Genomic DNA, 24,819 nt, shown 5'->3' with positions numbered 1-24,819 from the left:
TGTTGATGAAAGTGATTAAATGTGTATTTTCTTAGGAGCATGATAGCTATTCTCTTGGTTTTGGGAGAAGACAAGTAGCCTTAATTTTCGTCCTTATGATTTGATAGCACCTGTCCATTGTTGCTGGTGTGTCAAAGTATAGCACATTCCCATTTACAGGTGCTCCCTACAAGTGCTAGAAATGTATAAAGTGATAATCTGAATCCTAAAGCAGTGCATTGTCTGCAGCTGCACATTGCATCACAAAGATGTTTCCATGGCAAACCACCCCAAATGAAAGCAAGTTGTTCCAATATTGTTTACTTGTGCAAGGTAACCTCATAAACGGCTACTTACTTTCAGTTATAGTCTTCTGTCCGGGATACATCAATTGAGTTCATAAACGTAATATCTCTGCCCTTGTGGTTAATCCCTGAACGCTTTACAGAAAGATATTTCTAAGGGATACTTCTATCAGCATCTTCCTCACCTCTTGAATGTTCTCCAACTTCCAGATTGACCCCGGAAAGTTATAATCACTCTCCTGTACCGATAGGTGGCGCCTCAACTCTGCCTAAGCTCTGGGATCCACCTTGGGTATGGCATCACAGAGCCGTAAAAGGCAAAGCCCCGGCATACTGACATGAGTTTCTTTTTTCCGCGCTCTTCGATGCAGTGCAACAGTTTCTCTTCTTAGAACTTTCCCTAAAAAATGGCTTTTTTGCAGTGTTTTTTGGAGGATGCCATCCCCACAAATGTTCAAATGTAAACAATGTCACTTCTTTCACAAACCAATGTCACTCCCAGACCCTCATGGCAACTGTCTCTAGTGTCTGGGACACAAACATAACTCCAGGTCATGTGAGAAGAATGGCTTCACCAAAGCCAAGGCCTTCATAGAGCAGAAGGCAAGTTCTTTATTGCACATGTTTGGGATGAATGACTATCCTGTCATAGCTGCATATCCAAGTCCCAAACGAGGTCAGCAAATCTTTAAAGCAGGCCTCTTCCAGGGACAAGCCCTCCAGGAAGAAGTACAAGAAATTTCACAGGAGGGATTCTTCGGCTTCTTGTCATCAATCCCACTCGAGTAGGTCATCGACCTAATTCTCTGACTCCAGTCTTGACATCATCTTACAAGTCTTTGTAGAAATTCATCCAGGCCCAGAGCCAGGTGCTCCCTTCCTGGAGTTACCAGATGCTAACCCTGCACAGATTGGGGCTTCTTCACTCCATCACCCTTTGGTGTGCTTCTAAGACCTCAAAAGCTTTTGGATTTTTCAAATGGTTTTCAACTCTAGTTGACCCCATACAGCCTCTTCCTTCCTATTGCTGTACAGATGCCACTGGCACAGACCTAATTCTGTTACTAAACGTGGCAAATGTTTTGACTATGAAGGCCCTTATTTGTTAGATCCTGTCCCGCGGTGACCCACGCCCTAGCACTGCTTTCCCAAGGTGACCCAGGGCCTAGCACTCCTGTCCCACAGTAAGCTACGCCCTAGCACTCCTGTCCGGAGGTGACCCACACCCGCCTCTGCTTGGCGTCTTCTTTCGTGGACTTGGATACTGTAGGGGTACAGGGCTCATACACCTGTACCCTCAGCCAGCTAGAGAGGTGGCTGACCTATGCCATAGACAGTGGTTTGTAGGCATGGCACACAGGGATGTGTGCCATGTCGACTCTTCATTGTGTTCTGCATCAAAACACGCAGCCTGCAAAGGCAGTGTGTGAGCGTAAGGGTATAGGGCCTCTAAGGGTGCCACAATAAGTGCTGCAGCCCTTAGAGGCCTTCCTTGTCACAGTGCCCTGGGTACCTGTGGTGCCATTTACCAGGGGCTGACCTGTGGCCAGAGAGTGCCAATTGGGTTTTGTCTTCAATGCAGTTTTAGGGAAAGAACGTGGGTCTGGGTACCTGTTTGGCAGGACCCCTGGGCACACTCAGTCAAAGTACATCAGCAATTTAACAAAAAGTGGGGGCAACCATGCAAAAAGAGGGCACTTTCTTACTCTGTGCTTGTGCACAGCGACTCTTGGATCGGAGTTTCATCGAAGTTAACACAGGTTGCCTTGATATGCTCCTAACCGCCTCTGGATATGTATGCTCGTTCAACTTACTTAATTGGATGGCATACCTCTTTACTATGGAAGGTTCTGACAACATGCTGTAGTTTATGGGATTCCACTTTTCCCGCAACATTTTGACTCTGAAGATTTGCAGTGAATGGAGTTATGTTTAGCTACCCAGTTAGCTATTTTTTAAATTTTAGAAAAAAATGTTGGGCTCCAAAGATACTCTTATTGGGATACCACTGAGACGCTTTGCCTCTGCTTCCTCTGCTTTTTGTTTTAGCCCGGAGCTAACGACCTGACCAAGGGGAGGGTGTCACATGGCCCGTGGGGACATTGTCGTCTTCTCAAAGTTAGCATGAGCATGCTGCAGCTTGCCCGCTGCTTTGCACATGTCACTACACAACTTTATTTTTGCAATAATTTCTATGGCTGTTTTCACATGGGAACTCATCGCTGTGTTCACACTTAGCAGGTTCCTGGGATTTTGACTGAACATTGTGTGAGCAAAGTCGAACAACAATGGCCCTTGTTATTATGTTCTGGCCAAGCCTTAACCCTTAGACAAAACTTACTGATGCAGCTGTTTGGACAACGTACTTTGGTCTTATTGGGATACACGAATAGGTAGCACACACTTGGAGAGGGACCTTTCCAAGGAGAGGAGCGAGACAGCACCTATGGTGTAGATCTACCATCTATAGGCTATGGGATGGGGTCTGCTGGCAAAGCCCAGAAATCTTCTCATATATAATACTGCTTCTTAGCAAGGGGAGGGAGGGGAGGCTCTATTGTCTTTTCATGATGACATCTCCCTTCATGATTTATGGACTAGCTGGTATGCCGACTGTATTTGTACTATATAATTTCCTGCTTGTTGTGGCACGTATACTGCATGTTAGGGCACGTTAGTTAAAATAAGTATTTTAAACTGTTCTGTGTCTCTGTCCGATCTTATTGTGGACAAGTACATGAGTACAAACAAAAGGGTGTGTCTTGCTACCGCGATTCCTGAGAGATCTGGGAGTGTTGTGTTTTAGGGAGTCTAATCATTTGTTTCTCTGTGAGTGAGTTGGAGAGCAAATGAGACAATATAGCTAGTTGGTCCTGGGCTCATGGATACTAAGGTGGTAGGATGACTCAGTCCCTATACACCAAGGTCCTATAATCCTGCGCATAGTTCTGTTTTTGGGCAGAATCTCTGCAGCACCGTGAACCAACTAGACCAAGACCAGGCCTCCTTATCCTGATGTATCTCATTGGAAATACGGTGTAAGCTCTGAATGGCTCCATAAACATTGGGGGCATTATCAGGAATGTAAACACAGCGGGACCTGCCTATTACCCGGCATATTCCACCCCTGTCAGTGAGAATGACAATCCAGCTGCATCTCAGAAGTTATATTAGCAAGGGCCCCTGTTGTTTTATTGATAACTGCATCAACAACTCTAGTTAATTGACGAACCTGAACACTATTGGCCATGGAGCCCCAAAAAGGTAGGAGGCCTTTCATTGCATCAATGAATTGCTGAAAGGTTGTATCCGTTTGGTATATTTTATTGGTGCCTACTGCTCTTCCGACCCTGGGTAAACAACTTTCTCTCCTCTGGAGATGATGTATTTTATGATAATTGGGAGGGGCAATATATACTGAGGGAAGGAGAAACGCCACATAACATGATGCTGTCCAATTGAAAGAAAGAGAACTATAGACTGTTTGACCACATATAAAATAGCTATTACCCATAGATAGAAAGGCAAGCATATTGGTAGCGTTCAGTGAGAGCACATGCTTACATTTGGAGTCACCCACCGCTATGGACCACTGTCCCTTAACACAGACGGGTTCTAAGGAAGAGACAAATGGTACTCCTCTAACTAACTTAAATGTCCAATTTTCCCTAAGCCACTGTATATACTTGAATGATGTATTCCAATCTATATATGTTTCATTCTCTAATGTTTTACCATATTCAGACCCATTAACAAAACAGTTATTGTGGATCAAATCGGCTGCTATAGTTGTAAGGGCCTAAGCTGAGTCGCAGGACAAGAAAAAACTGAAACCATGCACAGCAAGATCCATTGTAGGTAAAAGGTAAAGTAATAAACCTATTGCTCCTTTTACCCGCATCAGGCAACAGACCACAAACCAAACACTTAGTATTGTTTAGTGACTCATGCATTTTATAAAGGCTCTGGATAAATGTATTATTCTGATAACCCAACCTGTGGCTCTACTTGGGTGGGCTAAGACTAAAGTGTTAGTGTTCCTGCTGTGTCGGAGTGGGATTGACAAGGGTATGGCCATAGGAACTCTCTTCCAAAAAGCAGGATATACCAAATAATATTGCAACTATTATCTGTAAGATAAAAATCAAAGTGCATTTCTCCTTACGAGACCATGCCCTAAGAGGCGCTTGTCGAACCAATGGAGCACCTTCCTCTACTTTTTCCGGATGCATGTTTCTGCCAAATTGGTGCTATTCCATAATTTCCTTGGAGAACACTTCCTGGAGGAGTAGGTGCAAGGAAGGGTCTTTATACTTTACACTAATAGCTTTTTATTATAACTCTGAGATATTATAATGCACACAAGTATTATATAATAAAATGAACCAAGAGGCTATATGAGCACCAAAGGAGAGGATAAGTGAACCAATGTTCACAGTGTTCTTATTTTACTAACCCTGCTGCACAAGTTAGTCCATTAAAGTTGGCGCTCTTGAGCACCTGGCAGTTGGATCTTATCCTGTCCTAAGCTTTTTTCTAGCTAATCCAACAATGATAAAGGGGGTGTCCAAAGCAATGGGACACTTTCCTACACTAAGTGTTCTGTGCAGTTGGCTTACATGGCCTCAAATTGTAACGCTGAAGACCAGGTTGCTTGTGGCACTCAAACATCGGAGTGTAATCAGAAAATGGCAGAGGCCTTTGAAGCTCCTTCTGAACCTCTCTGTTTTGCATCCTCAACCAGAACTCCATCACTGAATGGCGCAAAGGCGGGTATTTTCTCCCACTCCTCATCTGGGAGACCATTCTTTACCCACTGATCATACGTGAGGGGCAAATGCACCTTCTTACAATATGTTGCATGGATCCAATCCTTTATTCCAGCAGCCTTCACAGCAGTTTGCTTCACCAAAAGTACTTGAACAGGGCATTTCCACCTGGGCTGAAGGCAATTGGACAGCTGGAAATTATTCGGCAGGACCCAGTCCCTGGGCCTGATGCAGTGTCCTGGGTCTTCCAAACTAGGGGGTAGACTGGTCCTGACCAGTTGGTGAATAAAATACAAGTCTTGAGGTGAGTTGTTCAAAATAGTCGGCAAGCAGACCATATTCGAGTTCTGTAAATCTCTTTGGACTCAGCACCATTTGCTGGTCTGCCCATTACCACCTCTGCACCCCTAGTCTCACATAGTTCCACCCGTTCCAACCCTTCGGCCCCATGGTATACGGAACAAATTAGGGACCACAAAACCCGCTGTAAAAAATTAGAAAGAATATGGCGGAAAAACTACAGGGAGAATGATAAAAAACTGCTTAATGCAGAACTGAGAGCCTATAAGGAAAGGATCCATCACGCCTAATGTGAGTTTTTCTCAAAGCGCATTAAAGAAGCGACCAACTCCCCCAAAGAACTGTTTAACACACTGTCATCATTGGCGGCCCCCAAACCTATAGACATCCCTCCAAGTCGCCAACTTTGTGAGAACCTAGCTAAATTTTTCTCGAGTAAGGTGGAAAAAATCTTTCATCCTCTAAACAGCCAAATTATGTCCACTGTTCCTGATCTCACCCCTGCGACGCCCCTGGAGAGTAATAGGAACCTTGAATTATTAAACAACTTTTCCCCCGCCACTGAGGAGGAGGTATCAGGTCGGCTCATGAGAATAAAATCAGGGTCCCCCCACGACCCTTGCCCAGCCACTATCGCTAAAATGGCCTCTGCAGCCATCGCCTCTGTACTCACTCCCCTTTTCAACATCATGCTGGATAAGGGGGAATTCCCCTCGCGTTGGAAACAAGCCTCGATCTTGCCCCTGCTAAAAAACCTAATTTAGACGTTTCGGATTTAAACAACTTTCGTCCCATCGCCAGGCTCCCCCTACCCCGCCAAAATCATGGAGGGCATACTGAATTCGCAGCTCAGCAACTTCCTAGGTGCAGGAGAGAGGCTGGATTCATCCCAACACGGATTTAGGGCTGGACACAGCACAGAATCGGCACTTATAAAATCTGTCGAAGACATTAGAATGGTGCTGGACGCCGGGGGCAGAGCCGCCCTGATCCTGCTTGATCTGTCAGCAGCCTTCGACACGGTCCACCATAAACTTCTGGTGGACCGGTTGAGGGCAAGTGGGATACAGGGAAAGGCACTCCATATCCTGAAAGCCTTTTTGGCTGGGAGGACTCAGGCGGTGGCCTTGGGGGACTTCGAATCTGAACCATTTGTGCTCCCCTGCGGAGTCCCCCAGGGCTCCTCCCTGAGTCCGACTCTGTTTAATGTCTACATCTCCACCCTGGCGCCAGTTATTAGATCCTTTGGGTTTAATCTTACTTCCTATGCTGACGACACCCAGATTGTGGTGTCGCTGCGCCAGGGAGATCTAGACACTACTGCAGATCGTTTCAGTTGCTGCATGCGGGAAGTGAGCAATTGGATGGCAGGAAACTGCCTTAAGCTCAACTCCGCAAAAACAGAGGTGTTATTGTTCGGGACCAAAGATAACTTTTGGTCTCCCCCCGTTGGTGGCCAGAAGAAATGGGACTGCCACCTTCCCCAGTAACAGAGGTAAAAAATCTGGGTGTCCTGATGGATGATTCCCTTTCCTTCAGGCCCCAAATCAATGCCTTATCCTCTGCCACGCACTTTGTGCTTAAAACTATCAGGAAGGTCTTGCCATTCCTTCCGGCGGAACACAAAAAGACAGTAGTGACCGGACTGGTAATGTCTCGGTTAGACTATTGCAACGCCCTCCTTCTGAACGCTCAGCAGGGTCTCCTAGACAAACTTCAGATCCTGCAGAATGCTGCAGCACGTTTGATCACAGGCACCTCCAAGTTCGCTTCAGTCTCCCAGGACCTGGTTAAGCTACACTGGTTGCCAGTGCGGAAAAGAATCCTGTTTAAATCACTTTGTGTGATCTTCAAAGCACTTCACGGCATTGGTCCCCACTGCCTGACCTCTCTTTTTCAGTGGTATAAACCAGCGCAAGCGCTACGGTCAGCCGAGCAGGGGCTGGTTGTCGTCCCCAGAATTAGGAAAGCTCGCTGGGGAGGCAGAAGCCTATCCCTCGGCGCCGCCAAGGCCTGGAACGCACTGCCAACCAATCTGAGACAGACCCCGACCTACTCAAGTTCAGGAAAGCTCTCAAGACCTGGCTTTTCTCTTTCTAATGTCCCTGCTCACCCTTATTAGCGATCAGACAGCGCTAGGACACCTCCGGGTAACAGTACGCTCTAAAAATGTCAAAAATAAATTATGTGGATGCTAACCAGGTAGAAGTCAGGGAACTGAACCAGGTTAACCTATGACTACATGGGACTAGAGAAGGAAGGATCCAATCCAGACCCCAAGTAGGCCTAATGGTGAGTACAGAAGATCTAGATCACTTTCCAGTGGATCTGACCATTCTGATTCATCAGTGGGGTCCAATGCCTCTGCTCTAAGAAGAATGCCTTCACCTCAGAGGAGGGAGCATAAAGCTAGGATGAGAGAAGCAAAGCTTAGGATCAAGAGGCAAGAAGTTGCCCTTGCAAAAGAGACTTTAACTCTTGAGAGAGAGAGAGAGAGAGAGAGAGAGAGAGAGAGAGAAGAAATTGTTTGGGCTAGAGCCCACTGGTGGCAGCAACAACCCTAGTGGTAGGGTCAGGTCTCATGACCATAGAAACCGAAATAGGATTGTCCCTCCCTATCAGATTGGGGATGACATCCACAAGTGGATAACTGCTTTGGAAAGGGCCTGCAAGGTACAGAAGGTCCCCAAGGAGCAGTGGGCAGCAATCTTGTGGCTCTCCTTTGCAGACAAAGGTCGAGAGAAGCTCTTCACTGTTAGAGAAGAAGATGCTGACAACTACACAGTTCTGAAGAGTGCTATGATAGATGGGTTTGGCTTAACCACTGAGCAGTATAGGTTGCTGTTCAGAGACACCCAGAAGAGACAGACTCGGGACTGGACTGATTTTGTAGATTGTGGTACTAAGGCTCTTGAGGGCTGGTTACTGGGCAGCAAAGTACAAGACTATACAGGATTGTATAATTTGATTATGAGGGAGCAGATCCTTAATAATTGTCAAAAACAGCTTCTACACCAGCACCTGGTGGACTCTGATCTGACCTCTCCCCAAAAATTGGGTAAGAAGGCAGACAAATGGGTCAGAACCAGGGTTAGGCCTAAAAATCAGGGTGGTGACCAGAAGAAAGATTCTACCAAACCACAAGAGAAAGGTGGGGATAAATCAAAAGATAAATCCACAGCAGGGACCCAAAAATCCGCTGAGGGGGTGTGTCCCAAAATCCTTCCGCTACTGTTAAGAAACCTTATTGCCATGTATGTAAGCAACCTGGCAACTGGAAAACTGACAGCAGTTACCCAAAGGCCAGCAAAAGGAAAATATTCCTCCAAGCAGTACTCCAACACCTCCTGCTACTACTAGTAGTAATCCCCCAGGTGGTGGGAGTGCCCCCAGAAATTTGTCTGGGTTTACTTGGGGAACTCGGGTGGACTCTCGCCTAACCAGATCCCTTACTACAGCAACTCTAGTCTGTGAGAATGGCATGGGGTTTGCCAACTTCACTGCTTTTCCCAATACCTTGGGCAAGTACAGACAGGAGCCCCACATCAATGGTCAGAAAGCTGAGGCCTATAGGGACACAGGAGCTAGCATCACTATGGTGACAGAGACTAGCCCCCTTAGAGCAGCTTTTACCTGGGTTCACATACCATACCTGGGTTCACATACCAGGTGACCAATATTGATGGATGCAGAAAGATCATGCCATGATAGAAGTAAATCTCAGCTGGGGAGGTGTCACTGGCCCACAGAGAGTGGCAGTGTCTGCAAACTTGCCTGTAGATTATTTACTGGGCAATGATCTTGAGATCTCAGCCTGGGCTGAGATAGAGAAAGAAACCCATTCCAAAACGGCAGGCCTTCCTGAAAAGGTTGGTAGGGCTGTGATGGTCACAGCCCAAACACAGACAGATTTTAGTGATGTGACGCCTGAAACTATGGATCACTCCACCCAGACAGAGAGCTTTGGGGAGGAAGAAAAGTCTCCCTCCCACCAGACATTAGGTATTTGTATTTGTATTGTATATTTGTAGAGCGCAACTATCGCTCCGAAAGGAGCATCCTGGCGCTAACGAGACAATGTGCAAACAATTACAAGTACCAAACTAGATAGCAGCCAGTACGTAGTCCTCTGGAAGGTTAAAGATCCAGGTTTTGAGTTGCTTTCTAAACTGGTTTTCCTAAATCAGAAATCTGAGGTTATTGGGCATTGAATTCCAGGCTTTGGAGGACAGGAAGGTTAAGGTCTTACCCCCCTTAGTTTTTTTATTAAATTTGGCCAGCTTTATCAGGTTGTCCCCTGAAGATCGTAACGTCCTGTACGGGTTATAGTGGGGGTATCGCCTGATGAGATACTTCGGGCCTGTGCTATTTAATGCACGAAAGGCAATGATCAGGATTTTAAACAGTATCCTCTTATGCAGAGGCAGCCATTGAAGGGTCTTTAAAGCGGCAGACGCTGAAGATTTCCTCGGTAATTTAAGTACGAGTCTGGCTGCTGCATGTTGCACGCTTTGGAGTTTTTTCAGCGTGGTTTTTTTAACACCTGCCATCAGGCCATTACAATAATCAAGGCGGGCGAGGATTAAGGCCACTGTCACCGCCTTTCTTGAGTCAGTGGGCAGGAAGTCAAAAAACTTCTTTAGAGATTTTATGATACTAAAGCAACTTCCTGACACATTCCTCGCATGCTGATCAAATGATAGCTCGGTGTCAAATAAGACACCTAGATTTCTTGCTGACACCACAGCCTGTGGAGGAGCAGGGGAATCCTCCGGCCACCATTTGCTAGGAAAAATGGGGATTTTTTCCCATAGGAAGAATCTGTCTTATTGGCATTGCATTTAAGATGGTTTGTTTCCATCCAAAGAAAGACGTCCTTAAGGCAGTTCTTAAGGTTTTGTTCAGCATTGGTGGAGTTCTTATTAAGGGGTACAATAAGTTGAGTATCATTGGCATACGATGTCACAAATATGCCGTATGACTCAATCAGGGAGATAAGAGGAACCATATAGATATTTAATAATAATGGGCTCAAAATGGAGCCCTGAGGGACTCCAGACAGTACCTTTTTAGGTCTCGGGACCGTTAAGCTGCGAAGCAGCTTCCGGTCAGGAGATTTAATGACTCTTAGTAGGGCAGTTTAGACCCGCCTCTCAGCTCAGTTCGCTTCCATTGGCTGGCTTCCTAAACAGAGGCCAGCCATTGGAAGAGAAGTGAGTCACTCCAAACAAGCCCCGTCTTTTTCGGATTCGGGGGCATAAGTTTTGCTGTTCTTTAGCTCGTGACGTCGTCCGTCACTCAGGACAGCTAAACACGCCCCCGAATTCGAAAAATTCCGATAGCTTGAGGCCGCCATTTTTTTTTTTGTCCGTCGCCGAGTCTTCAAGTGCAGAGGAGAGCCTCCTCTTCGCAGCACCGCAGTGAAGGTGAGCAAACAGCGCTTTCAGGAGCTGCTCGCCTCCCCCCTTCCCTCTGCCCTCCTCCGTGTCCGTCGCCGAGTCTTTCAGTGCAAGGTTGTCTCCGAGAGGCCTGTTCGACAGGAACATATAGCAGGACAGGGGGGACCGACCACACACACCCAAGCAGAGCTCAGACCACCGCCAGGCAGGCAGGCTCGCGCAGGCAGGCTTGCGCAGCCAGGCAGAAACTCTTTCCAGGAATCAGTTCTCAAAAGAGCCCTGCACTCGCTCCTCAGTATGACTCGCACATGGCCTCATACCCCACCACCCGCACTTTGTACATTTTAGAAACCCGCTGGTGTGCCCCCGCTACATAGCTGGCTGGCTTGCATCGCGTCGTGCCCAACGTAGAAAACATGCCGCAACCCCCTCAATTAATTCAATGCATGGAGGGTCGGACACGAGGTGTAACCCGTGCCTCTCTTTGCTGTGGGCGCCTGGCTGCCTTATCGGGGGTCCACTGTAAACCACGTCCTGCTCAGCGGCAAAACAGCAGGAAAAAGCTTCTGTTATCCTCAGTGTGTGAAGCCACTTCCACCACCAACCAGCACCTGCCTGGTGATTTAGCGCGTGTTTTGAAGTTGCATTCCAGCAGGAAGCCTTGCGCGCGGCCAATGGTGTCTCGCGCCTGCTCCTTTGTGGTGGTGCTGAGCACGGGCTCGCTTCACGAAGGGGAGGGGGGGGGGAGGGGGGAATGGATCTGGTGTATTGCCTCTTTTAAGACCCTCGCGCCTAAGCAGCACTCATATGTCCGGCCAGAACATCATGCTCGTTTTGTGTCATCCTCACAGTGGTGTTGGTGGACTAAGTGTCCCTGCCTGGGATGCGGTACTTGCTTTGTGTCGTCCTCGTAGGGGTGCTTTGAGGCAGTCGGTGTTGAGGTAGACACTGGGACTTGGGCCTAGCCTATAAGTGGGGTGGATTAGGGAAATGTGAATGTGTATTTGCAGGCAGAAGTTCCCCCTCGCTCTTTGTCATGCAGCAGTTTGGTGATGTCCTTCATACTAAAGGGTCTAGTAGTGATGTATAGTTTGGTGTAGAGCCCCCGGAATTAGAAATTACTCAATTTGCTAAAATTCCTTTGTGTGGGTATACCAGGGCAGCTGCAAGTGTGTATCAATCCCAAATCACCCTTTTCTCTCATGGGCTTCACCGGACAGTGGTCGAGGGAACCCCACGCTGGCTATTGATGAAGTACCTAAAATGTGTACTGGAGGAACGGCTTTCAGTAGGTACAAACTACTAGGATATCTTTGGAGTTATAATGTAGAGTAAAGAAAAGACTGTACGCTCCAAAACCCAACACTGTCAGTGCTTCACGTGCATCACATGTATCCGTCAGTACCTGCGACAAAGGGACTGAGAGCCTACAGCTTTTGGGGCTCTGAGTTTCAGATGCACGCTTTTCAGCTTTGCAAGAAAACTTGAATGTACGCAATCATATTGTTCGTCTGACTCTGTGGTCTTTGTGCACGGAAGTGATGTCAGTCTTCACTTGAGCCGCACGAGGGTTCAAAGCGGTCCCGGTTGTGCATGGGGTTCTAATGCCAGTCGACAGACTAGCATATTAGCGCTACCCAGAGCATAAGTGCACGGGAGAGGTACTTGTCAGCCTCATTAGCATCACAATGTTCGTGGGGTTGACTGACTGGGGGAGCAGCCGGGTTTTGGAAGGGCAGGGCTCTGGATAGTCAAACGCCTGCAGTAACACACCTCGACATTACTAAGCTTTGGCCTTGCCTCGCCTCTGAGATCTTTTTCTACCAAGCATCGCCGATATTTGATGCTCTAATGAACTTTAATGAGATTTATAATTGAGTGCTAATTCCAATTTTCTTTTCGCCTCTGAGATCTGTTTATGGTCCCGTTGATGATCAAATATAGGATAATAAATGCATTCCCTGGTCGTAGTGCATTTCAAGGTCATCAGTCAGTTGAGATGCTCATAGGGCAAACACCTGCATCCTCCTCTTTACCCCTACCCTGTCACTCTTGTTTGCCTTCTGGGAGGTATTCCTCTGAATATTTTCTCTTCACCCTCCTAGACCCATGAACCCGCTGTCTTTCTCCTTCCTTAGCCACATTTACGTCATTCTGATTGTATGTTTTTCACCCCACCCCCCCAGTCTTAAAGTTCCCTCTTTTGGCGTCACCTCTGGTTTCCAGTTGCGATCACAGCAAACACCCGAGGCAGACCACTACCACCTTTTCCATTTTTATCATGTGCCTAAGTCCCCTTCTCATTATTAATATTTTTAGTAATTATATTAATCATTTACCAAGATGGATTTTGCTCTTGCGGTGTGAAACTACTGAAAGTACGCAATTACGCCAGTTTGAGTAATGAAAGATTACGCTGCTCGCACAATTACACCTGCTTGCGTGTGGTTTTGCTTCATTGCAAGTAATTACGTTAGAGACAAATATGCCAGTTATGTCCAACCCCAGATAACACCTGAAAATGTGGGTGAGTTGCCAGGGAAGTATCCTGGTGTGGGTCTCTCCAAGCCCTTCAGTTTTAAGACTCTTCGGCAATAGGGATACTGGAAAAGGCATGTTCGAGGCATATGGGCTGCAGATTACACACTGTGCATAGATCGCCACCTAGTGTTGGGCCCGGATGTTTGCAGTTGTTGTTGTCCTGAAAAGTCTTTTGAAGATAGGTGACACCTCCCTTGGACTACAGTGCGCATGGGCATCGGCTCCATCCTCAGATAGTTTTTTTTCCGCCATCTGGCTCAGATGTGTTTCCTGCGCTCCTTCGGCGCGCAATCCTCACCCTTTTTGACGGTATTGTCTCGAACACGTTTCCAATCGATGCAACTCTTTAACAACTTCGAAGTCTTCGATTCCGGTCGTTGACCAAGGCCGTCTGGCCTACCAAGGCCTTATCTTCTGGCTAATGAAAAGGACGCCATTTAAAAGTGTCCTCAATGTGGGTCGAAGTTTCCCCACACCGATAGGTGTGTAACCTTCGCCTCTCACCGTAGCACGAGGCCAGAGACTGTTCAGCTTGAGCCTCCTTCCGCTCCAAAAACCCGACGAGCTCGAAGAACTATGGCTCGCTCCTCATCTTCGATCCCAGACAACATCTTCCAAGAGGGAGTCGACATGCCTGAACAAGAGAGAGAACATGGCGTTGACAGCAACTCGGAGGCCGACCACTCAGATGTCGAGGACATTTCTCCAGCACAGCAGGTCGTAAGAACAGACGTTGACCACGACCCTTCCTCGACACCCTCCAAAAAGGCTTCAGTCACACCCTCACCTTCGGGCCCAGGTGCACACCGAAAGACTGCTTCCCATGCCCTGCCTTCGAGCTCGGCAAAGAAGCCTAATAAGCCTTTAGGCGACTCGGGCTCGAGTCAGCCTACTCTCGGTGCCGGCACACAACTCCCGGCACCTAAAAAGAAGCCAACTTCCTCTTCCACGCCAGCTGCTTCCACATCTAAGCACACAGCGCTGTAGACTGACACCGGCTACTCGATGCCAAAACCTCACTCGGAGCCGAGCAAAAAACTGACACCGAAAGGAACTGACACCCATGCCTCGGAGCCGAAAAAAGCCTCGGAACTGAAAAAACCACACGTTCCACCGGCTAAAGACACTGCAAAACAACATATTTCAAAGCCAAAAGAGGCTACCGGTTCTGTGCCCAAGAAGCCTACAGAACCAAAGACCTCAGCACCAAAGGATCCACCTCCCACAGAGGAGCTATTTCTTCCAGATCCAACACAAGACTCTTGTAAAAGATCCCAAAAATGGTTGATTCACTCTTAGTTCTAAAAAACGACCATTGGGCACACCTGCACCTGCTCCTCATCCTAAGAAGAAGGACATTGCAACCTCTACTCTAAGAATACCTTCTCCTCCTCCACCACCTCCTCCCCTACCACATCACTCCCGTACAACATCTCCTACTCCATTAGAAGATGATGACGGGGATAAACACCTCTGATGACACAGGGGGTGGTGCAGACAATCCGCCACTAGATAATCCTAGTCCTCCTGGCTCACCTGACCCTTAGGATGATTATAGCTCCCCAGACGTCCCTAACATGCCACAAGATGACATATACCCCTCCAGGCCTTCCCCACCAGAGGACACTATGGGGTTTAACCAACTTGTCCATAGAGCTGCCCAATACCATGGGGTTGACCTACATACGGACCCAGTAGAGGAAGATTTCCTTATGGATACCTTTGACACCACACAAAGGTCCACCTCAATTTTACCCATGCTTAAAGGTGTCTTTAAGCATGCGCCAGAGGTCTTCAAAAATCCAGTCAGGGCTCGAATCATCAACCCCAGAATTGAAAAAAGTATGACTGCCCCCTCAGATCCAGCCTACATTAAAGGGCCTGCACCACTAGACTCTCTTGTAGTCTCCAACGCACGCAAAAGAGCCAATACCCAAACATCAGGTGAGGCTCCCCCTCCAGATAAAGAGTCTAAACTTCTGGACGCATCAGGCAAAAGAACAGCGTCACAGGCAGCAAACATAAGGCGTATTGCCAATACTCCGGCCACTACTTGCATGGTACGACAGGGCACATTATGATGAGTTCGAATCCATAATGCAGCACCTTCCAGACAAGTACAAAAATAGGGCCAATGAATTCATACAAGAGGGTAAAACCATCACCAATACCTCTATTCGTTGTGCCCTAGAGGCAGCAGATACTGCTTCAAGGGCTATTAATACCGGTGTCCTCTAGCATAGGCATACCTGGCTACGCATTTCAGGTTTCAAACCTGAAGTACAAAGTGCCATCCTCAATCAACCTTAGCAACACTTATTTTGGCCTAATTTGGACGTATCACTAGAAAAAATGAAAAAGGATACGGACACAGCAAAATCTATGGGAGCCTTGCAGTCGCAAACTCCCAGACGCTCTTTTCATCGCTCATCCTATAGAAGCACTACCAGAGGCTAGTCCTCAGATAGTCCCTCTACTTCTTACAAAGCTCCTACCCAATCCACCTACAGTAGGAGCTACCAAAGAGGGGTTTATAGGGGTAACCACAACAAAGGCAGAGGCAAAACTAACAACTCCAGCTGTGACTCCAGCCCTGCCCAATGCCTTCCTTCCACTTCCCCCACCACATTCCACTCCAGTTGGGGGAAGACTACAACAATTCCTTCCTGTTTGGACCAACATCACATCAGACAGGTGGGTGCAACAAATACTTCAATCAGGTTACTGTCTCGAAATAACATCTACCCCCCCAAACATACCACCCAAACAGTGTCCAATGTCACAAGAGCATTTGCAAAGGTTATCAAAGGAGGGACGAGGAAAACGTGTCCATTTATTTCCCCAAGTAGTATCAGAGTTAATCAAGTGAAGAAATGGACACTTGTAACAAGTCCAGACCATTGGTTGGAAAAACTATGGTACCCTCAAAAGACCCAATGTAAATGGGTTTAGCGGTATATATCGTTCCTCCGCCCCTACATTGTGGTTCGTTGGCAGTTATCATTGGGTACCATAGGTAGTGTGGGTGCCTGCCTCAGCCAGAGGCTCCTCTGGTCTGGATTGCAGTGACCAGAGAAAAGAAAATTTTTGTGCAAAGAAAAATCAAAAAAATTGCTGTTAAAAATAGGATCAGCGCCTAGTGAAATTTAATGAAATGGTGTTGATCTTATGATAAAACCAAGGGGTACTTAGCCTAGATCGAATTATGGGATCCGGAAGTACAATTTTACGTGGGTGTCGACATGTTTCAGCCCCCTTTGGCTCAAAGGAGTCTACGGGGCTTTCGTCAGGACAGAAAGGGACAGACAAACATAGAAGTTCTACTCACACGTGTTTAGTGGAGTTCAGTGCAATTGAGGGTCAAAAATTTTGAACCACTCTGGTATATATGAGCCTGTAAGAGACAATACAAACAGACATGTTGTGCAAAAATGAAGAAACTTTCATACAAAATGCTCGAATGAGGTAGGCACAATAGTAAGCATTAGTCTTAACTACTACAACAGTGCATAATTAGCTAGACACTTCACATTTTAATTTCTAAACAAGAGGAGCCTCCCCTGGTAGAGTAGAGTAGAGGAGAGAGCGGTAGGTAGAGAGTGATAAACAGAACTGTTGAAATGTATAATGTATCATACAGCGTTATATTGTATATGAATTTTGTAGAGGATATAAATATATACCCCCGATGAGAGGTACCCCATCATGCATGCTCAAAGGTAAAGAGTCAATTTCTACTTTTGCCAAGGTGAAAAGTACGTGTCGCTACAGATAAATACGCGCTGCTAATGAAGAACGCGGTGCCCCTGACCCTAATACACTTCGGTAGAAAAGACGCGTCAGAAGGACGCTCTGGTATAGCACTTACCCCCTTATGTGGAGATTGCTGCTTCTATCGGGGAGGTTCAGAGCTGAAGAAAACAGGTGTAAGCATTTGCTACTGCTGAGGAAGGAGGTAATATCCCTCCTACAAAAAAGCGCAATAGAACCAGTTCCACTGCATCAGCAAAACAAAGGAGTTTACTCCCTGTGCTTTCTAATTCCAAAGAAGGTCGGCTCTCTAAGGCCTATTCTAGACCTCAGACCACTAAACCTGTACATACAATCAGTATACACTTCCATATGGTCACACTACAGCAGGTCCTTCCTCTCCTTCTACAAAACAAGTTCCTTGCCACTATGTAAATGTACAGGAATTTATATAGCGCAAATCACCAACTGGTCTCTAAGCGCTTGCTTAGGGAACCCGTCCTGGTATTCCCCTGTGAGATAACCCCCGGCAGGGTATCCGCAAGGTGAAAGCCAGGCATCCCGCCGCGAGGGGCCGTTGTGGAGATTAAGCAAGCTATTGCCCAGAGTTGCAGAGTGTGAACCCGTGAATTGAGTAGGCACCGGAACGAGAATTGTCGAGTCCATGGACATTTTAGGACTCAAGACCCCGCCGAGCCGGGAATTGAACCCTGGTCCCGGGCTGACCTCTGCTTCCAGGTCTGCCTCCTCTAACCAGTGAGCCACACTTCTCCACTCCACTATAGATCTCAAGGACTCCTATTTCAACATTCCCTTTCACACAGAAAGTATCTCAGATTTGTACTAGACAGTCAGCACTATCAATTCAAGGTACTCCCATTCGGAGTCACAACAGCACAAAGAGTGTTTACCAAGTGCCTAGCAGTGGTAGCAGCACACTTAAGAAGACAGCAGATTAATGTCTTCCCCTATCTCGACAACTGGCTCATAAAAGCCAGCTCATACAGTCAGTGTGTACAACACACTCACACCCCCATCCAATTACTCCATGACTTGGGGTTCACAGTAAACCACACCAAGTCCCATCTGCAACCGTCACACGTACAACAATATCTCGGTGCCACAATAAGCACCGCAACAGCGCTAGCTTATCTCTCTCTTGCCAGGAGAACAAATATGCAAGCTCTTCTGACAAAATTCCAACCGCAACACTCTCTTCCAGACCGAGTGTTCATGCAACGCATAGGAATGATGGCCTCTTGCTTATTCATAGTGCCACATGCAAGACTACAGATGCGTCCGCTTCAAGAGTGCTTAGCACGTCAATGGAACCAGGCTCAAGGTCAATTAACAGACCTAGTGTTGATAGACAGTCGGACTCCCCGTTCTCTGCAATGGTGGAGCACCAAAAACCTTTCCATGGGCCGACCGTTTCTAGAGCCAGTTCCTCAAATAGTCATGACAGCGGACGCATCGCTCTCCGGCTGGGGAGCTCACCTATTGCAGCCCACCGCGCAGGGCAGGTGGACACCGCAACAAAAGCTACTCCACATCAACTACCTGGAGTTACTAGCCATATTTCTAGCCCTAAAAGCATTCCAAAAGCAAATATCTGGCAAAGCTTTCTTAGTCCGTACAGACAACAAGACGGCCATGTACTTCATTAACAAACAAGGGGGGACACACTCTCGGCAACTCTGTTAGCGCAGCAGATATGGAGATGGGCTATACCCTTTAAACATCTTCCTCTTAGCCCAACATGTTCCAGGGATACAAAACACCATAGCCGATCTGTTAAGCCGTCAGACACAACAGATTCACGAATAGGAACTTCTTCCACAAGTTCTTCAACCGTTCTTTCAAATGTGGGGGCAACTTCAGATAGATCTCTTCGTCATCCACCAAAATACCAAATCCCCAAGCTTCGCCGCCAGATATCCACACCCGCTGTCCAAAGGAAATGCGATATGGATGAACTGGTCGGCAAATTTGCATACGCTTTTCCACCTCTCCCACTACTTCCACTAGTGATGTGCAAACTACAGCAACATTCCCTGACTCTCGTTCTAGTTGCTCCAACTTGGGCCAGACAACTGTGGTACACCACACTGCTGTAACTTTCTGTGGTACCACACCAAAAGCTACACCTGTCTCCACGCTTCCTAACCCAGAACAATGGAGAGATCAGACACCCAGACCCAGCTCAGCTCAACCTAGCGATCTGGCTTCTGAGGTCCTAGAGTTCGGTTATCTTAACCTTCCCCCAGACTGTATGAACGTTATTAAATAAACTAGACACCCCACCACTAGAGCATGTTATGCAGCCAAGTGGAAACGTTTTATAGTATACTGTCATAACAACAACATCAGTTGTCTAGGTGTGTCTATTCAACACATCATAGGATACTTATTACACCTCCAAAGATGTAACTTAGCGTATACATCTATTAGACTGCATCTTGCTGCCATTGCAGCATACCTACAAAATAGACAACATCTATCACTTTTTAGAGTACCTGCCATAAAGGCTGTAATGGAGGGACTCAAAAGAAAAATTCCTGAGCGTAATAGCGAACTATCTAGTAGCTCTGACGCGTCTATATCTGCTGCGCGCCCTACAACCCAAGGTGAAATGGCAGGCAGAGGGCCCAGAAATCAGACTGTCCAGGCCAAATTGGACAAAAATGCATATGAGAAAGGTTCTCATATGACGCCACCTCATGGCAAAGCACAGGTTGATGGAGGGAAGAAGGTAACACTGGAGGACATCATAAAGGCACTTGCAAATATCCAGACGACGGTCGGAACGATCTCTGCGGACGTTTCTCTACTGCGGGCGGACCTCCACAAAATGGCGGATAGGGTGAAGGACGTGGAGATAGTGGCAAAACTCAAACCTACAAGTGGCGGTGGCCCGCCTGGAAAAGGACAACAAAATGCTCATGGACAAACTAGACGACCAAGAAGGGCGCGCAAGACTGAACAACGTCAGAATTATAGGTATTCCGGAGACGGAAGGGACCCAGGCAATGGACCTGTACGTTGAAGAGTTGATAAAAACTAGGTTACTACCTAAGGGACTCTCACATTTCTTTTCAGTCGAGCGCGCCCATAGAGTACCTGGTGGAAGGCCGAATCCGGGGGCGCCCCCGAGGCCAGTACTGGCACGCCTCTTCAACTTTAGAGATCGCGAAGCGATTCTGCAAGCGGCAAGGATCCCCCCCCCCCTCCGGATATTAAACTCAACCCTCTCCTTCTTTCCGGATTACACTGCAGCCGTTTCAAGGAGACGTCGTAGCTTCTTCTAGGTTAAAAAACTGCTACGGGCACAAGAGTTGCCATATTCCATGTTATTTCCTGCAAAGCTAAGGGTGATGGCTGAAGGGAAGACATGGTTCTTCGACTCGCCGGAGACGACACTCGAATGGCTGGAGGGCTGGCGTCCAGTGAACAAACAGGACCGGAAACCGAGACCGCACCGCCGCCGAGAGGGGGAGGATTCCCTAGAAGATATGGGCTCCGGGGATCGGGAGCCCCACCGTGACTCGCATCCTGAAGGAGAATAGGGCTGGCCGCACCTCGGACAATCCTCTGTAATTGAAGATGCAGCACTAAGGACATTAACATTTGAGCTGACTTGAGGTTCTGGACTGGGGGGAGCCTGAGGTACTCCAAAAGGCTGTTGCCTCATAGGACTCTCCCCCGACACGCAAGTATTGCAGTTCTGGGAGGGAAAATAAAGCACTCTGCAAAGTTGGGGTGGCGGGCAGTTGTAGGTTCGCCTGACAGGGAGGCAGGGAGGGTGGGTGGGACACGGGATGGGAAGGTAACTTATGCAATAAAGTCCGCTGCTTTTGTTACGAAGGTAACTGTTTCTTATTGTTTTGTTAAACTCACTCTGGTTTTGACAGCACTATGGGAAGATACTTTAGCTCTACGGGCCACATGCGACTCTAGATTCTTGATACACTTCACTGTACGTGATGGTTTGCGGACCAAATGCAATTTTAGATTCTTGATGCACCTCACTACAGATGATGGCTGAACTTGCCTCGCGGGGGCCGCAGGCTCAACGGACAACCCTCACTCTACTTACCTGGAATGTTAGAGGCTTAGGAGATAAACTGAAGAGAGGCCTGGTACTGCAATACCTGAAACGTTGTGGCCCTGTGGTGGTCTTTTTGCAAGAGACTCATCTGTTTGGGTCAGCGGTTCGAGCTATGGACAGATGGGGGATACCAGATGTTGGCCCATGCAGACTTTTCCTCAGGCTCCAGAGGTACGGGGATTCTTATTAGGAAAAACCTCCCACTGGTGGTACAGCAAACACGAGTTGCCGAACATGGCCGCTTCGCGGCGCTGACCTGTAAGTGGGAAGGAAGGTTATTCAATTTGGTCTCTGTCTATATACCTCCTGCACTCCATGCACAATCCCATTCAGCCCTTACGGCGTTTCTATTGACACTGCCGGAGGCAACACTCCTAATTGGGGGCGACTTCAACGACATAATTGATGGCTCACAGGACAGATTCCCTATCAGGCTGGAAGCGCAGGGTGGGCGACGTCTTCTTGGCCTAGTAGATGCCCTTGGGCTTACAGACAGCTGGAGATTCAAGCACCCGAATGAAACACGCTACACCTTCTACTCAGCAGTGCATAAATGTCTCACACGTATCGATTATTTCCTGGTATCCGCAGACGCCCTACAGGGTATAGAGGAGGTCACTATCCGCCCCAGGGGCATCTCGGACCATTCCCCAATACTGTTTAAATATACCCATCACCAGGTCTGCCGTAGACGCATGTTCCCGGTGCATGCTGGCTTCCTCCAGATCGCACCCATTCAGTCGACCCTCGCACGTACCACTAAACAATTTTTCCAAGAAAGCAAGGGCTCGGTGGATTCACCCAGTACACTCTGGGAGGCGTATAAAGTGGTCCTCCGGGTACAAGCTATGGCATCCATCCTGGGTCACAAACGGGAGCGTCGGGCGGAATTGGATAGCCTCGAGGCTGAACTGGCCTTAGTCATTGAAGAGCAGGAGACCCACCCTTCTCCGGGAACCGCCTGGACGGTTCGCTTAAAACAAGCAGAAGTCTTAGCTCACCAGAGAGAAATGGCGCAAAGCAAGATACAAGCCTCTAGGCACAGGGTATACGAGCTGGGAGATAAGGCAGGGAAAATGTTAGCCTGGCTGGATAGGAAAGAAAGAGCGCATAAAGTAATTGCACAACTAACGCCTCCAGCAGGCTCCCCGATCTCCGATCCTGATGGTATAATCAATCTCCTAGCCGACCACTATGAACGAATCTATGCTCCCCGGGCAGCCTATACGACCAAAGAGGCATGTGAATATATTAAGGATCTATCAATACCTAAACTCTCCCCAGAGGCAGCGCTTCTGTTGGAGGCTGACATTACGACCGACGAGGTGCAGACAGCTACCTATGCATTAGTGTCCGGCAAGGCGCTGGGGCCAAATGGGCTCCCAGTTGAAATTCACAAAAGACTGATACAATCGACAGCCCCCTTCTTCCCAAGCATGCTATCCGACAGTCTTGGAATAGGGGAGCTGCCATGAGATCAGCGACTAGCCACAATTGTCGCGATCCACAAGCCTGGTAAGCCAAAGACAGACTGTGCCTCCTACTGCCCAATCTCCCTCATCAACGCGGAGCCTAAGATCCTCGCCAAATTTCTGGTGTTACGACTTACTCCTCACCTCGCGACGTTAGTTCATCCGGACCAATGTGGCTTCATGCCACATCGGAGCACGGCCCTCAACCTCCGTCGGCTTCATGCAGTCTTGGCACGAGCCCCCTATCTTAAAGACCCTGCTGTCATCCTTTCGCTTGACGCCACTATGGCGTTCGATACAGTCGAATGGCCTTATTTATTTGCAGTGCTCCAACATATGGGATTTGGTCCCAAATTTTGCGCCTGGGTTCGTTTGCTGTACACTAACTAACTAGCGCATGTTGTCGCAAATGGACACATCTCACGTGACCTCCCACTTGGCCGAGGCACGAGACAGGGATGCCCACTGTCTCCGTTGCTATTCGCACTGATCCTGGAACCACTTGTGATCTGGATCAGATGGGAACCCTTTATCAAGGGGCTCCGATTGACTGACGTATGGGAGGATCGTATATCCCTATACGCAGATGATATCCTCCTGTATCTCACCTCCCCCAGAAAATCTATTCGCGAATTACTAAATGTGTGCGAGAAGTTCGGTAGAGTATCAGGTTATATGATTAATTGGACTAAGTCAATCCTGTTTATCCTTGCTGGTCCGCCGCCTGTCCTGCCACTGACCTGTCCCCTAAGGGCTACCACAGCAGCATTTAAATACATGGGTATCTTTATAACGCCAGACCCTGACGAATTCTATAGCCTAAATCTCAGCCCCCTTCTGGAGCGGTTCAAGCATGACGTGAAGGTGTGGCAGACTCTCCCTCTCACACTTTTAGGCAAGGCAGCGCTGTATAAAATGATGGCACTCCCCCGCTTCCTTTACGTGCTTGAAAATACCCCGTCATTGGTCCCTGCACGATACTTCAAAACTATTGCTGCAACAGTATCCCATCTACTGTGGGGAGGGAAGCCGCCCCTAATCGCGCAAGATAAATTAACTAGAAGCTGGTACGATGGGGGGGATTGCACTTCCAAATATAGAACTATACTATTGGGCGGCACACCTAAAGCAGATTAATTTCTGGCTGCACGCCTCACAAACTGAGCCTGCATATCTTGCTGATAGACGCGCTTTGGAAGGTAGGGGACTGCTGGGTAATCCTTACAGCCCCCGTCCACCTTCAGACTTGATAGGCCCGACGCAACACTCTGTACAGTTATGGTACCGGGCCAATAGGCGTCTCAAATGCTTGGGAACTATCACCCAAATGACACCGCTGTGGGACTCAAGCAAGTTGGGCTTCCTCCAAAATAGTAATCAATCAATCAATTTGTATAGCGCGCTAATCACCCGGGAGGGTCTCAAGGCGCTGGGAGGGAGTGGTCCGTTACAGCTCGAAAAGCCAGGTCTTGAGTTGCCTCCTGAAGGAGAGAAGGTCGTGGGTCAGCCGTAGGTGGATGGGGAGGGAGTTCCATGTCTTGGCCGCCAGGTAGGAGAAGGATCTTCCTCCGGTGGTGGCTCTGCGAATGCGTGGTACTGTGGCGAGGGCGAGGCTGGTCGATTCCAGGCCTGGGACAACATTGGTATTTCGGTGGTAGGGGATTTATGGAAGAAGGATAAGGTGGTAGACTTCGCCTACCTACAAACACAATGTGAGATGTCAGACGGAGATGTTTAGATACTTGCAAGTTAAGCATGTGCTACAGTCGGTTCTACCGACGGGCACCATCCTGGAGGAATCTTCTCCTCTCGAAGATAGGCTTCTGACCGAACACATGCAGGACAGGGCCACTTCCCTCACATATAGGAAGCTCGTCAATAACCTCCCGGGCATGACAGCCACACTGAAACAAAGCTGGTCTGAGGAGGTGGGCCCCTTTGACGATTCTGAATGGCAGGAGGCTCTCGCCTCGCCCCGTGAAGCTGCGATCCCCTCAAGATAAAAACTGGTCCAACTCAAAATACTGCACCGTACGTACTACACCAGACCACTCCTGCACAAGATAGGGAGAGCCATGCATAAATTCTGCCTACGTGGCTGCGGGGAGGAGGGGACATTTTTCCACACCATCTGGGAATGCAGGTTCATATCAACCTACTGGACGGCAGTGATGCGCACGATTTCCCAAACAATAG

At 48.1% G+C, this 24,819-nt stretch overlaps 1 protein-coding gene across 1 annotated transcript in view; it reads left to right on the top strand.

Annotated features, from left to right (window-relative positions):
- The window catches only part of RSF1 (remodeling and spacing factor 1), a 540,450-nt gene that overhangs the window by 248,222 nt on the left and 267,409 nt on the right, over positions 1–24,819 (top strand). The gene's annotated exons all lie outside the window — the stretch shown is intronic.

The sequence above is a fragment of the Lissotriton vulgaris genome, chromosome 8, assembly GCF_964263255.1.
Source record: "Lissotriton vulgaris chromosome 8, aLisVul1.2, whole genome shotgun sequence".
Classification (NCBI taxonomy): Eukaryota; Metazoa; Chordata; class Amphibia; order Caudata; family Salamandridae; genus Lissotriton; species Lissotriton vulgaris.
The sequence above is the reverse complement of the archived record's forward strand: the minus strand, read 5'-3'. Positions and strand labels throughout refer to the sequence as shown.